We start from the raw sequence: 14,888 nt of genomic DNA, 5'->3' as shown, positions 1-14,888 counted from the left end.
GATCACTAATTTTTTTTTTTTCCTGATAATGAAATTGGGATGCCTCACATACATGATAAATATATCTACAGAAAGCTTTCTTCTTTTAAACAAACCAACTCAAAACTAAAGCAAATAGTCCTTGATGATGTAATATGTGAAGGTTACATTTCTCTCTAAAGGCGTGTACAGTATACTGTGTAGATGATCGTCAGGACCGTGAATTTCATCTTGCAGCCAACAAGAAAACATTAGTTTATTTAAATAAATAATTCACATATATATATTTTTCACAATTATTAGGCTACTTCTGCCTGTGCTTTGTGACAATGTGTGTGCTCGAGCCTGGAATATATGAAAGCTCAATATGGATAGACTATGTTAATTTGATATAAACGTGTGATTATTTGAATAATGACTTAAAGGCCATGTTGCAGGTTAACCACCACTTTCGATTAATGGGTACATAAATCACTTAATATATGTATACAATTTTTAAAATTAAGTTTTTGGTATTAACGTTTTTTTTTTTTTTTTTTTTTTACGCAATTCGGTGATGACGTCATGTTGGGGAGATGTCGAGGAAAGGTAGCCTTAGCCTAGAGTGAAACCGCGTTCCAGGCAACCCGTAACCCGTTTTTTTCCAACCTTAAACCCGTGAAAGTGCACTGGAACGGCAATCAAACCTAGCTATATGGACGTGTCTAAGCGTTTATCTCTTCCTCCGCTGGAAATGTTGTTGCAAACATGTGTGTCACTGTGTTTGTCAGGTGCTTGTGTTGGCGGCGCTGTCCCATGGAAACTTCACTGGAAAGCTTGTGCTGTAGGGAAGTGAGTTCGTTTGCGTCGCTGTTGGTCGATATCTCCCTATCTATCTGTCTGTCTATCTATCTATCTATCTATATATGTAGTCTATCTATCTATATATATCTATGTATTTATCTATTTATCTATAATCTGCACTATCTGAATACTCTCGTCTACTACTCATCTCTCTAGTCACTCTCAATGCTCTCAAAGCGGCTTTGGTAAATTCTCTCCCCAACGTGACGTGATGCAATGCATTGTGGGGGAAAGAAGACCGCTGTAAGATAGTACCTACTTGTTCGTATTATATTCCGTTTTGTGATACCCAACAACATAAAATACAATGGATAACAGTTTAAATGTTTATTACCAACAAGCAAATTGCACAAATTCGTTAAAAAATTAACCTTGCAACACGGCTTTTAAATGGAGACTACTAGTAACTAGAAAAATCTTAAGTGGGGGAAGTCCTATTAAATGCCCTCTAGACATCTCTGTTAAAGTTTTCAAATAATTTTATAAGCGTTTGCATAAATTTTGCTTTCATAACAGTCCATAACGGAGATATGTGAAAATGTATTCTGTCCTATATTCACCCAGCCCTCGAGTTAGAAATAATTAAAATTGTTTTTTTTTTTTTTTTTAACAAAGTGTTTTTGAGAGTGAAGGACAAAAAAAAAAAAAAAAAAACCTTATTCCACTCCACTCCTTTAATACTACTACTACAACTAATAATAATAATAATAATTGTGTGCATATAGCTACTTTACTAAAAAAGTAAGACCACTAACTGACAAAAAAAAAAAAAAATTGAGACATTATTGAACTTGAAGGACAGAGGTGTCAAGAACAGCAGAGCTTTTTGTCTTTTCATAGAATGTTAATGAGAAATATTGTTCACATCACTTGTCAATAGGGTGCAAGCAAAATTAAATAACATACATTCTTGTTTATAAGTTTATATACTAGCCAGTGACTAAAGAGTAAGAATAATTGTGTTTTTTTTTTTTTTTTTTTTTTTTTTTTTTTTGTATGCAGGCCCTACATCTCCTTGGAAACATAAAAAAAGATTGTACTTCTTAAAAGAGAAAGAGTTAAGAGAGAAAGCAAAGAAAGCATGCGTGAGAGTGAGTGAGTTTTCCACCCCCCTACTGCTATCTAATTGATTTGGATTTGCTTGACATTATCATGAACTTCTCAAAGAACAGAGGCCATAGTTTTATCTTGTAATAACCATAAAAATGATTACATTTTCAAATATAGATAATCTACAATTAACAAGAAGTGCACTGGGCACTGACATAAAAAAAAAATGTGCTGTAGCCTTAACGATGGTAAATAAGTTTTTCACATGACGGGCTGGATTTTAAAATACAAAATGGTGTAAGACCTGTTTCAATGGGTTTATCAAATATAATAAGAGAAGTCAATTGTAATTTTCATTTCAAATGCCAATGGTAAAAAGTGCTAATATTGAGAGAAGAAGAAGAAGAAGAAGAAGAAGAAGAAGAAGAAGAAGAAGAAGAAGAAGAAGAAGAAGAAGAAGAAGAAGAAGAAGAAGAAGAAGAAGAAGAAGAAAAAGAAAAAGAAAAAGAAAAAGAAAAAGAAGAAGAAGAAGACAATTCTCACTGGTATCATCATCCTGGATGTATATCAGTTTTTCCATTAAAGTTCAACAAAATGTCAACACATCTGAAGACACAGTTGTAGAAAATACTGTGATATTTTATTAAAAATGCTGCAGAAAAGTTTTATACATGTGTCCAGCCAGAAATATCATCTATCACTTAAGGCAAAAACTGCAAACAATATAAGACAAACTATTATTTAGATCCTTACGTTGGACCCTTGTTGTACTGACGGGTAACAAACCAAGGGCTAACATGAATCATGAAGAGATTTAATATACAAATGCAACTTTACAAACTAATTTACTCTTTCTAATTAACTTTCTTGCACTTTCAACATCTTTGTTATATGATGCAGAACTGAAAAATATCATTTTTCTTCTTTCTTTGTAAGTATTTATTTATAGTAATCATCTTTTGTTCTTTTTTTTTCTCCTTTTTTTTTTTACACTCATTTACTTATGCGTTAACCCAGAATATCACAAGCCTGGCACGGTACTTTACCTATTGCTAGCATGTTACAAATAGAAATATCTAACATATACTTCTTTACAAACATATCCAACTAATATACAGTAGATACCAAAATCCACTGCCTGTGTTATTTATAGATATTTTTAATTATACAAATGCTGGTCAATTCTGAAGCTCAGGCAGTGATGATAAAGATAAATTATTAGTATTATTATTATTATTATCATTAATAATAATAATAATAATAATAATAATAATAATAATAAAGAGATTTATGCTGGATGTGGGTAGAAGTTGCCCTGATTTACTGTACATCCAGTTTGAATAGGCAACTTCTCCCAGCACTTTAATGTTTTTAGAAGCAATATAAAAAAAATAACATATGTATGGGGTCACAGTATGGGGTTTTTAAATGTAAAATCAGCAATCAAACATGCAATTTTTGTTAGACATTGGGACGAAAGAACACTCAGATGACTGCAATGGATATTTTGAGGCTTTGGAATAAGAATGCTGTCTTCTCTTTTATTTATTTTTCAGGTGTAAAGGCTGTTTAGCACAGATATGATTTCAAAAATAAAAATAAAAGATAATGATTGATATATTTACACACACACCTTAACAAAAGCTCATAATAGTCATATTTTGAACTAAATAACAATAAAAGCTTTTTGTAATTATTTTAGTATTTGTATTTGTCTAACAAGTATTTACATTTTCTCACCTTTACAAATTGTGTTATAATTACATTTCAGGCTGGGGTTTTTGAGTTCAGTCCACAAGTTATGACAACACTCTCAGAAAATAATATTAATGTGTTCATCTGAAATATAGCTCTCATATAATAAAATTGATCTCATTGTTGCTCTTGGTATATGACATGGTATGGCACATACAAAGCTTTGTCAGATCTTTTGACCTCTTTGTTGTTGGTGTATATGTTGTCTATGCAAGCAAAATAGTCCTTCGGAAAGAGTCTTTTGGTGTAAAGTGGCCTGCCCTTAACAAGCTTGGCTCCAAATAAAGTATGACTTTAGTAACATTCATTATTTCACAAGTAGGTCATATTTGACTTTGATATATACTGCAAGAAGTCTTCATAGGAAAATAACATCTCATCCACCATGATAAGTCTCAGAGTGGAACATAGTCAGCACAGTCTGCCATGAAAAACAAAGGTCATTAACCCCCAATACCTTAGCAGACCATGTCCTATAGTTCTGAAAAGGATCTTTTAGTGCACAGCACAAAGCTATACCCTGGTGGTGGAGTGCCCATGGGGCAGGTTGGTACTGTTCTGACTACCTCCAAACGTGTTGAAATTGTGCAGGGGCTGTATTCCGGCCAGAGAGTTAGAAATCATTGTTATGGAACTTGGCATTATAAGAGGGATGTCGTCAGGCGAACGTCGTAGAGTAAGTGCATAATCACCTGGGCAGGTAAGACGAAGCGTATCATGAGCTGGCAGAGCATCGCACTCATGATGGTGCTCGTGATCCATCTGCTGCTGTTTCATTTGGAGAGACATCATCTCCTCACTCTGCAAATGTACTATGTCATTGGCGTTAGCCGCTGCAATAGCTGGTGCAGAGATCCGCTGTGGGCTGGGCCCGCGTCGGTTGGATACATGGCGGCGCTTATCCTTCTTGTAGTAGAGTGCTGCAAAGGCCAGAATGTTGAGGAAAAGGAGAGAAGCACCCACCGCGATGGTCACGCTGAGTTCGGTGGAGTAATCACGCTTTGTTTCGATAACCACTGCTGAGTCTTCGCCCAGATCATTGCCTTTGTGCTGGTCTGTCGTTTGTTTGGTGTTGGCAGGAGGAACAGCAGGATGACGTGTTGTGGACGGCCATGTTTTACCTAATCTCTTAGTACCTAATCGTGTAGTATCCTGAGGAGGTATCTTAGTTGTGGTTGAGACATATTGAAAGAGTTCATTGATGTTATGAAGATGAGGAACCAGCTCTAACCAGAAGGCAACCTTAGTCGCACGGTAGTGATCTCTCACCCTTGGCTTCAGCCCAATGTGTAGGTAAAGCTGGTCTTTGGGGTTGTATTTAGACCAAGCCACTTCCTCAAAGCGGTTAGGCTTTGTGTGGATGAATTTGGTGTCCTGTGGAACTGGCTGATTTGGATCCCTAAAATGAGAATTTAAAGAACACATCAGTATTTGCCTTACAATTTAGGAACAAAATGTTTTTTAAGTGCAATGCAGTGTGTGCTTTAAAATTACAGTAATAAATAGCAAGTCTTATAAACCAACACAGATGCTTATAAACCAACATACATCAATAGTTTTAACCTCTGTGCACTGCACGTGTTTATGAACACACATATGCTATAATGATAACGCTATGTTGTTGAACCTAAGGATATTATAACATAGAAATGCCTACCACTCTGTTAATATATATATACAATATATATATTGTAATTTTACAGGAAATTACTGGCTTATTGCTGTGACTTGTGCTGTTAAATAACAGTTAATTACAGTACAGTTTATTTACAGCTCTTCATTTTTGTGTTCCTGTTATAATACCATGGAAATTAACTCTACTCCAATTGCAAAATTCTAGTGTTCATATGGTGTTAGCAATGTGAACTTATTTAATTTAAGTCCACTAAGAAGACATATTTCATAGTATAAAACTACAAACACTTTAAAAAAAACTAAAAACTTGTTTTAAACTCTAAACTTAAATTGTTGCATTCATCATCAGCTATTACGCACATGTATCTATTGAAGTACTTAACAAAAAGAGCACTGCTGCTTAGGCAACCGCACAGTTACTACCTTTAAATAAAGCAGCTGAACATCAGTGTTTGTGGCTCATCCTTCACTAAAGCACAGGCTTTACTCTCCAGCACAATGCTGATCCACAAAACGACTTTGAATAACTGTTTTATGTGGACCTCAAATACCTTTTTTTTTTCTCTTTGGTTAATCTAATTAAGTTTTACAGTAATTTGCTGTTATTTCCTTAAATGAACAGACATTTAAATTCCTGTTTTTCTACTTTTTTTTTTCTTTTTTTTTTTGGCATACATTAATTACAGTTTATTACTGTTAAGTTACATTCCATGCATTTGTTAACCCTTTTAACCCTTTAAACCACACAAAAATAGAGAATGAGATAATTATGTGATTAATGAAGTGATTAGTGATGAACAGCTGCTCTTAACAAGCAGAATCACTGAAGAAAGAAAAACACAAGAACTACAACTGACTTCTTACACACAGCTTAGATGAAAGCAACTAAAATAAAGAAAATATTCAATCTTTCAAGAACTGATCAAACAACTCCTAAAACAGCATTAACACATTCAGTGCCCTTCACACATTACTAACCAGATTGATGCAGTTTTTGTCAGATGTTTACAGATTTTTTTTTTCTTTTTTTTTTTTGATGGAGTCATGAGTTCCCCTTAAAAAGAACCTCGAACTGCATCCTCTAGGTGTCGCTATGGGGAATACCTCGCCGTGACCCGTGTCTCAAGCATACAGTACATTTAAAAAACACCAACTTGTTGGCCGGTGTGACTATAAACAGGCACCGGGAGAACACGTCATTCATCTTCTTGGTCTTCACTGACTGTTCTGTTTGAAGCGTGCATCTGAAAGAACCGGTAAGAGCGATCTTTCTCTGTATATAATGGCTACTATTAGCAAGCGTTTAGACAATGTGTGCATCTGTGTCTGCATTATTTGACACCGATGACACACACCATCTTTGCATCATTTGTTTGGGTGAAGAGGATGCACGGATGTCCCTGAATATGCAATCTGCGTGCATTGTGAGCGTTTTTTCAATGAAAAAGCTCCATTCTCGTTCGTCTCTCTTTCCAATGAAAAAAGGAAAAAAAGGCAGCCATCTGCTTCCCACGTTGCAGGACCTGCCACTGCTGAGGCACGGAGGAGAATGAGCTTGTGAGAATACAGGTGGACCTGTCTGAATGGTTTAAAGAGGGACTTTCCCTTTCGCGCTCGTAATGTGTTGAACGAGAGAGAGCCTCGGGAGAATGATGTTATATCTTTAACACTCTCTAAAAATGAGCCTTCTCAATTCTCCTTCTCTGCGTAGGTAGAGCTGTTTGAGGTTATGAATCGAGCCATGGGAAAGTTGGACTTGCCATGAAAGTGCACTAACAAGGTGATGGCGTGAGGCAACAACAACAACAACAAAAAAACACCTTGATGAGTGTTATCTTTCTGACCCTAGCCCTTCAGCTCTGGTGAGCCTTCCATTTCTGCATGATATCCATACAGAGATCGAAATGAAACGAAAGGGACCGTTTTCTTCATGGCGGCCATGGTGGTATTAGAGAGACATCAGTGGATGAACCTGGCAGACATCTTCCCAATGCTCAGGTTTTGCCTTCTGAACTTTTTGGAATTTCTGTTGAGACAGTGATCGAGAGGTTCAGGGAGACAAAGGTGTGCTCCGCTGTTTCCCAGTCCTATAACATAGGGGTCCTGGCCTGTCTCGATCTGAGGATCAAAGACGGGCACAGAAGGCTAGTGACACGACTCGCGCTCCTTCCCCACCTGTGGGGGGAATCATGGGTCACGAGGAGGTAAGCAGAATCTAAGGGATGTGATCCAGATGAGGCAGGGATCTTATCCAAATCAGAGCAATACCGAGGTATCTACTCAGATTTTTTACTTCTGCTTTTATACTCCCCTTCCTAATTCCTTTGTAACCACCAGCTCTCCACCTGATCAATGTTAGCTGGAAACCTCTTACATAACAGTCTCCAATGCTGGACCTATACTGTTTTTGGCTGGTTCTATGTTCATAGCAACCACCTTACTGATGGTCCGGACTAAAAGGAGGCACCCCTTGAGGAGGGGCTCCAGCGCAGGAGGGTCGGTGAGTATGTAACCCTTTCTGTGTATAGTTGTGTGTATTAAATTGCTTGTGTTTATGTGTCTACTAATAAACTCTGTGAGTTTCCTTTGCAGTGCAGTCTCGGTTACATATGGTAACCCTTGTTCCCTGAAGGAGGAAACAGAGACATCACGTCCCATCACCACGGCTGCTGTACCACCGCTGAGTGGCCGGGTCACCAGCTCGGCTCCTCAGCAAAAACCTGGTATGCGTTGCACCTGCTTCCTTATTATACTTGCGCTGTGTTCAGCGGCATGCCAATGTGCATTAGCTCATTTAGTTTAAAAACGAAGTTGATTGGTCTATCAAAGTGATATCCCAATTTGTCGGTCACTTACATGACGACTCCATTCCCTCCTTCAGGGAACAAGGGTTACCAGAAGTTACTGTCAGAATATGTTTTTTAATAGTCAATTAAGAGAATATTTAACGTTTGTATTTGTGTTCCAATAATTAGCAGAGTTTGTATGGGTTTGGAACAACAAGAGGTAAAATAAATTGAGATGAAAACATGTTTTTATATCTCTAGCTCTAGTGAGTAAATGTTAATGTCAATCAGATTAAATAGGAATTTTGTTTTCTGAGCCATGCAATTACAGTACAGACCAAAAGTTTGGACACACCTTCTCATTCAAAGAGTTTTCTTTATTTTCATGACTATGAAAATTCTAGAGTCACACTGAAGGCATCAAGGGCTATTTGACCAAGAAGGAGAGTGATGGGGTGCTGCGCCAGATGACCTGGCCTCCACAGTCACCGGACCTGAACCCAATCGAGATGGTTTAGGGGTGAGATGGACCGCAGACAGAAGGCAAAAGGGCCAACAAGTGCTAAGAATCTCTCGGGGAACTCCTTCAAGACTGTTGGAAGACCATTTCAGGTGACTACCTCTTGAAGCTCATCAAGAGAAGCCAAGAGTGAGCAAAGCAGTAATCAAAGCAAAAGGTGGCTACTTTGAAGAACCTAGAATATGACATATTTTCAGTTGTTTCACTCTTTTTTGTTATGTATATAATTCCATATATAATTCCACATGTGTTAATTCATAGTTTTTATGCCTTCAGTGTGAATCTACAATTTTCATAGTCATGAAATAGTCATGAAATAGTCATGAAATAGTCATTTCATAGTTCATAGTCATGAAAATAAAGACAACTCTTTGAATGAGAAGGTGTGTCCAAACTTTTGGTCTGTACTTTATATAGAGATTTATGATATCGATAGCAGATACTGTATATAGCTGTATCTATAGCAGCACAGTATAATGCTTACCACTAAGTAAAATGATAGCTGATGTAAATTAGATTGTATTATTTTGTTACAAGCCGGCTGATTGCTAGTTTCAAATTTATAATAAATACTCAACATTGCAAGTATCTACGTATGATATGATTATTTCAGTCAAATATTCTTCCAAACTATTTTAAAGCTTTCTTCAGCTGCTATATTCATTCAAGTTATTACGGCTCTTGAATGGTATGCAATTGTGTGAAACTTTCAAGGATGACAGGTTCAATGTTCTGGCCTCATTTGAGATTATTATCATATTTAATAACGAAATTGAAAATGAAAGAGTCCCATATATAATATAAATCTTTAACATTCCATGGTATGTCCATATGTTTTGTTGTAATATGGTTTACTGTCTTTTCAATACATTTCATGGCATGTTGAAAAATGTCAAACCCTTAACTAAAATGATTAAATAAGCACTACTAAATAAGTAAAATAATAAGGCGCCTGAATAAGTTAAATCTTCAATGATCCATTTTGAATGTAATACGTTGGTTTAAGAATTTTTTATCCTGGAACCATGTGTCCAAAAAAAAAAAAAAAAAAAAAAAAACGTCATCATTTTCCCTTATTAATGTCAGGAATATGGACATGTTTTGTGTGTTTTCTCCCACGTGCTTCCTGTAACTCAATTTTCCCCCTCTCTTTGATTTGTCATTTGATTCACCTATGTCTTGTTATTACCCCTCGTTAAGCCCTGTATTTATAGTGTTGTCTGTCCCGTGTTCCCTGTTTGGTCTTTCAAGTCTCCTGATGGTGCTATGTGTGTCTCCTGCCTATCCTATGTTACACTTGGTTTGTCTGTTACATACTATTATTTCCTGCAACTCCCACATCGCTGCGTACACAGTAGATATCTGTGACAATGTCATTGCAAACCCGCACTACTCTCTTTTTATTTGTAGAACACAAAAGTTGATATTTAAATTATTATTATTATTATTTTATAATTTACTATTATTATTATTATTTATTTATTTTTTTTCAGAAAGTGAATAAGGGCTGAGGCCTTTTGAAGAAATAAAAAAGAGGTAATAAAATAAAGGTTTGTAATGATTTGAGGGTGTATAAACAATTATACAAATGACACATATTTTGGGGTGAAATATTCATTTAATTGTGGCAATGATGTCATGTGAGTCTGTGTGTGTTACTGATATCAAATGGAAGGCAGCTGATGAGGAAGGTTATATTTATTCACTGTTTGACTACATAATTTATTATGGTTTGCAAGGTAAATTATTGTGAAAAATATACAAAAAAATTATACTAAGATAATAGTAAATACGATAGTATTCCTGTAAAAATTAACAAGCATAAAATAACCCATCATATTGAGTTAAATTATATTCAAAATGTTATGTTAGAATAACCCACGTATGGGTTTGTCTATAACTGACCCATCTGTGGGTTGCAAAAAAACATTTAAATTATTATTAGATTTTTTTTTTTTTTTTTTTACAGTTTAAAAGTTCAGAACATAAATGTATCACCAGAAATAACTTTTTTTTTTTTTTTTTTTCAGCCCATTTAAAATGTTGGAACATATCACAATTCTACAACAAAGAACATATAGTACAGCCCACCAACAGTTCTGATTCCGAACAGTTTGGTGTATTACTGTGACACTTCACTGATTTTATTACTCCATTTGTCTGTGTTTGCAACATTCCAGACAAGCTGCCAGTCTGTGACACTGAACAATTTGCATAGATTCGTGCCTACAGTCAAATCACAGCCACGCTGATATTCAGTAAAACAGCACTCATATTATTTAATTATAACCTGAAGTATACAGTCACAACAGGCTCATATTCAGATTGTTAACACTGTAGGCAATTATAATTTCTTTTGAATTACAAAAGCCTTTTCCATGGTTAAATCCACTGTATCCTCAGGCAGCATCATCAGGGAATGTCATGCTTAATTTCAGTCAGTGAGTATACTTTTGTAATGACTGAAATCCATATTGATCACTTTCATCAATTGATTAGACTCTCACAGCCACAATTTGGCAAACGGTGAAATTCCACGATGCAGAAATGCATATACTCAAAGATCAATTTAATGGTGTGTGCAAAATAAAACTGGGAATAGTCATTTATTCACATTTTCTTATGCTTCCAGGAACTAATATCTGTGTAGAGCCATTATCATCATTTATAATGCAATGCACAGTATCGACAATATTTCAGGGCTTGTAAAGCTAACTGGTGTGTTATGCATTAACAATAAACAACTAAATTGCACAAGCATTCAAGTAGGAAGTTCCACATAAATAATCGTTTACATGACCTCATTCAGTTTGTACCACAACGAGGTGATATTACTAAAGTGGGGATATTTATCTTATCACTCCTCTAAAACACACAGGGGAAGTATTGTGCCTCCAGAGAGTGATCGACCTCTGCTAAGCTTTCACTCTAAAACACGCTATGTGTGTTTTTTTGTTTTTTTTTTTTTTTTAGCATTGTTTCAAGTACCCAGAGTGGTTGGTTTAATTTCATTGACAGTTACATCCACCTGATTCCCTCCAAATTTGGCATTACTATACAGTTGTTGACTTACAAAACACAGGCTTTTTGCATCCTCTTTAGGAGAGACTTTATTTATTTCTGTGAAATAAAGGTTTGTATGAGTCCTATGTGATTTGTAAAGTCTTTACTGTGTTGCAAATAGTTTTATGCATCACAACAAACAGGGATGAGATGCCATTTGTTTTCTAAAATGTTTGGTAATCGAGTTTTGTGAGTAATACTGTTGTTTATAATTATATTTAACCAAAAATAAAGGTCAAATTATGTAAACAGTGGTTATGTAGGGTATTTTTTCAGAAGTTAACTGGAAATGTTAATGTATAGGATAAAAATAAACTATGATTCCTTGAAAACTTAGCAGGCATATATCAACTCATTAAGTGGGGTAAAAAAATTATTCTCTCTCTCTCTCTCTCTCTCTCTCTCTCTCTCTCTCTGTATAAAAAGTCAATAGGGTGCAATGTAGTTTAGGACTCCACTGAATTTTCAGAGAGGATGTAAAGTAATAATGGTTTGGAACAAAATGATAGTGAATCCCACAGATTCCATCTAGCCATTTCAGGTTTTTATCACTGATCTGCTGCTGATGTATAATAAAAATGTGTGTGCATAATGTACCTGACCTATAAAATCCATAAAGCCGATGTTGATACTTGATATCAAGAAAACCAGTGTGTGTTAATTTTCTTCAGTGATAGCATTAATGACCCATGTCTTGCTCTCTCCAGTCTAAGCATCCAAGCTTGACAGCTGTTGCAACAAAGGAAGGCTTAAATACAAATTACATTCTGCACATTTCCCTCCAAGTATTTATTTGCCCTGTTTTTGTGGAACTACTCAGAGAGGCTGATATCACCACTGGTTTGTTTACCACAGGCTGGAGTGACTCTCTTGCAAAGCAAGCATTCTCCAGGCACTGCTGAAATTGCTTTCACTTTTCCTCCTCTGTTTTAAAGTACTCACGCTGAGAGAGACACTTAGCCAGCGGAGGTAGAGCAGTCTGACATGAGGTACTGATGAGCCTGCCAATCTACCTCCTGACACACAGGTATCACCTGGAGTGGTGCCAAACCGCACCTATACACACCGGATGGAGCACTGAAAGTATGGGGCCCCAATCACTTATATTTGAAGTAGGTTCATGATGAACTGGGCTTGCCTTGAGTGAAGTGATGTTGTATGAAGAAAAGGATGGAAAGAACCGCATAACTCAAGAGGCTAGTTAAGATCTGGTCCGGTACCATTAAAATAATAATCTGACTGACAATGGTGAGTCTTGAAATTATCATATGCGAGGAGACAGCAAAACCATGACTCATTTAGGACAAGTTTCCTAAATAGAAAGTGATGTTCCACATTGTGTGGTCTGAAGCAGGTAAAAGCTTATTCTTTATAGAATAATAATATTGGTCCCACTTTATATTAGGTGGCCTTAACTACTATGTACTTACATAAAAAAATAAGTACAGTGTACTTATTGTGTTAATATTGTATTGTAAAACACTTTTGCTGCTATTGAGGTGGGATAGGGGTAAGGTTAGGGAGAGGGTTGGAGGTATGGGTAAGTTTAACGGTGGGTTAAGGTGTAAAGTATGGGTCAACAGTGTAATTATAAATGTAATTACAAAAATTAAATACAGATGTAATTACATGTAGTTTTTTAAATATAAGTACAATGTAAAAACATGTATGTACACAATAAGTACATTGTACTAAATTATTAATGTAAGTACATAGAAGTTAAGGCCACTTAATATAAAGTGGGTCCAGAATATTAATCTTAAGGAATCTTATTAATGGACACCTGAAAGGATGTAGTTTACACTAAAATAAGCAGGTAAAGAGACATTTACTGTCAGTGCTGCTTAATGGGTCGATGACAAATGTCCAAGATCAAGAAAAGGTACGTTTTCAATGAAATCTCATGTGATGTAAAGACTAGTATAAAAACAATTATTTTTTTTATTTTTTTATGACACCTAGATATATCAAAACACAAAAGCATTATCATCATATAAGAGCTGTATTCAAATAACTGTAACACTAAACTGTATATTTAAGGATTTTGTTTAAGAAACTGATAAATAAAATGAGTCTTGCCACTAACCACGATAACAAGTGAAAAAGTGTTGAAATAATTATTAACAGATATGTGATACTGAAATACATTGCACATAATTAATTTAAAACAGAACAAATAAAAGGCTTCCACTTACCCAGTCTTTGCAAAATTCGTCCAGTAAGTCATTACCACAGCCGAAAGCATGACGTCGTTCTTGGAGAAATTACAGTTAAAGAGATCAGTAGGCCCAATCATGGGAATTCCAAACACATAAGGCACCTCATCTCCATGTGCTGAATCGGACCAGCTTGGTTTCATTTCGCTCTGACAGTGGTGGTAAAAAGCATAAAAGTATGTCGGAGATCCGTATTGAGCATGAAGATCTGCCGTAGCTACTGCTGGTGCCACCCATTGGTGATCAGTAAAGAGTGCAACTAGAGTCTTTCGCCTGGTCTCTGGGTTCTCCTTGTCAGCCCAGTCAGTATACATGAACTTGATGGTTTCTCGAAGTGTGTCCTTGCCCTCTGGATAACCATAGAGGTGGTCCACAAAATCAGACACAGCAAAGTCAAAGTCGTTTGCAGAGACACCATCCTCACTGTCCACGATGCCATCCACAAATTTAAAACCTTCACCCTGGTTGACACCCAACATGATATCATAGTTGAGAAACTCTCCCTGTTCCATCAGAATTTGTGGGTCATCGGGGATGACCAATAACTGGACCAAAAGCAATGTGGTACTTGGCCTGTGTGATGTACTGTTCAATCAGTTCCTTGTAGTTTTTGTTCTGTAGACATTCCACCAGATCTACAGTATCTAGCATATTGCAGCCCACCTTCTCAGCTAGTATGCGGGTGTATTTTGCTGGCTGGTAGTTCACAGCCCAGCTTGACAAAGCAGTCCCACTCTGGATGATGGCTTTCTGAAACAAATCTGAAAATAAAAATATAAACCTTCATTAATATTATTATTTTTTTTTTTCCCAAACAATTTTTAAAATTCTTGATGGGTGTCACATAAGCACACACATCCACAATAACCAATTCATGCTTCCACAAGAACCAATTCATGCCTGTTTGGTTCATGCCTGTTTGTCAAGAACAACTGACCTTCCACTAACCAAATTTGATGTGCTCTATGCATGAGTGTTGATCAACGTTTAGATGTGAATAAAAACCTAAATTGAATCTATTACTATATGAATGGATCGTGC

General features: G+C 36.1%; 1 pseudogene; it reads right to left on the bottom strand.

Annotated features, from left to right (window-relative positions):
- Positions 1–2,515: 2,515 nt before the first annotated feature.
- The window catches only part of LOC113106483 (neuroligin-4, X-linked-like), a 112,698-nt pseudogene continuing 100,325 nt past the window's right edge, over positions 2,516–14,888 (bottom strand).

The sequence above is a fragment of the Carassius auratus genome, chromosome 1 (genome assembly GCF_003368295.1).
Source record: "Carassius auratus strain Wakin chromosome 1, ASM336829v1, whole genome shotgun sequence".
NCBI lineage: Eukaryota > Metazoa > Chordata > Actinopteri > Cypriniformes > Cyprinidae > Carassius > Carassius auratus.
This window is presented reverse-complemented; position numbering and strand designations above follow the sequence as displayed.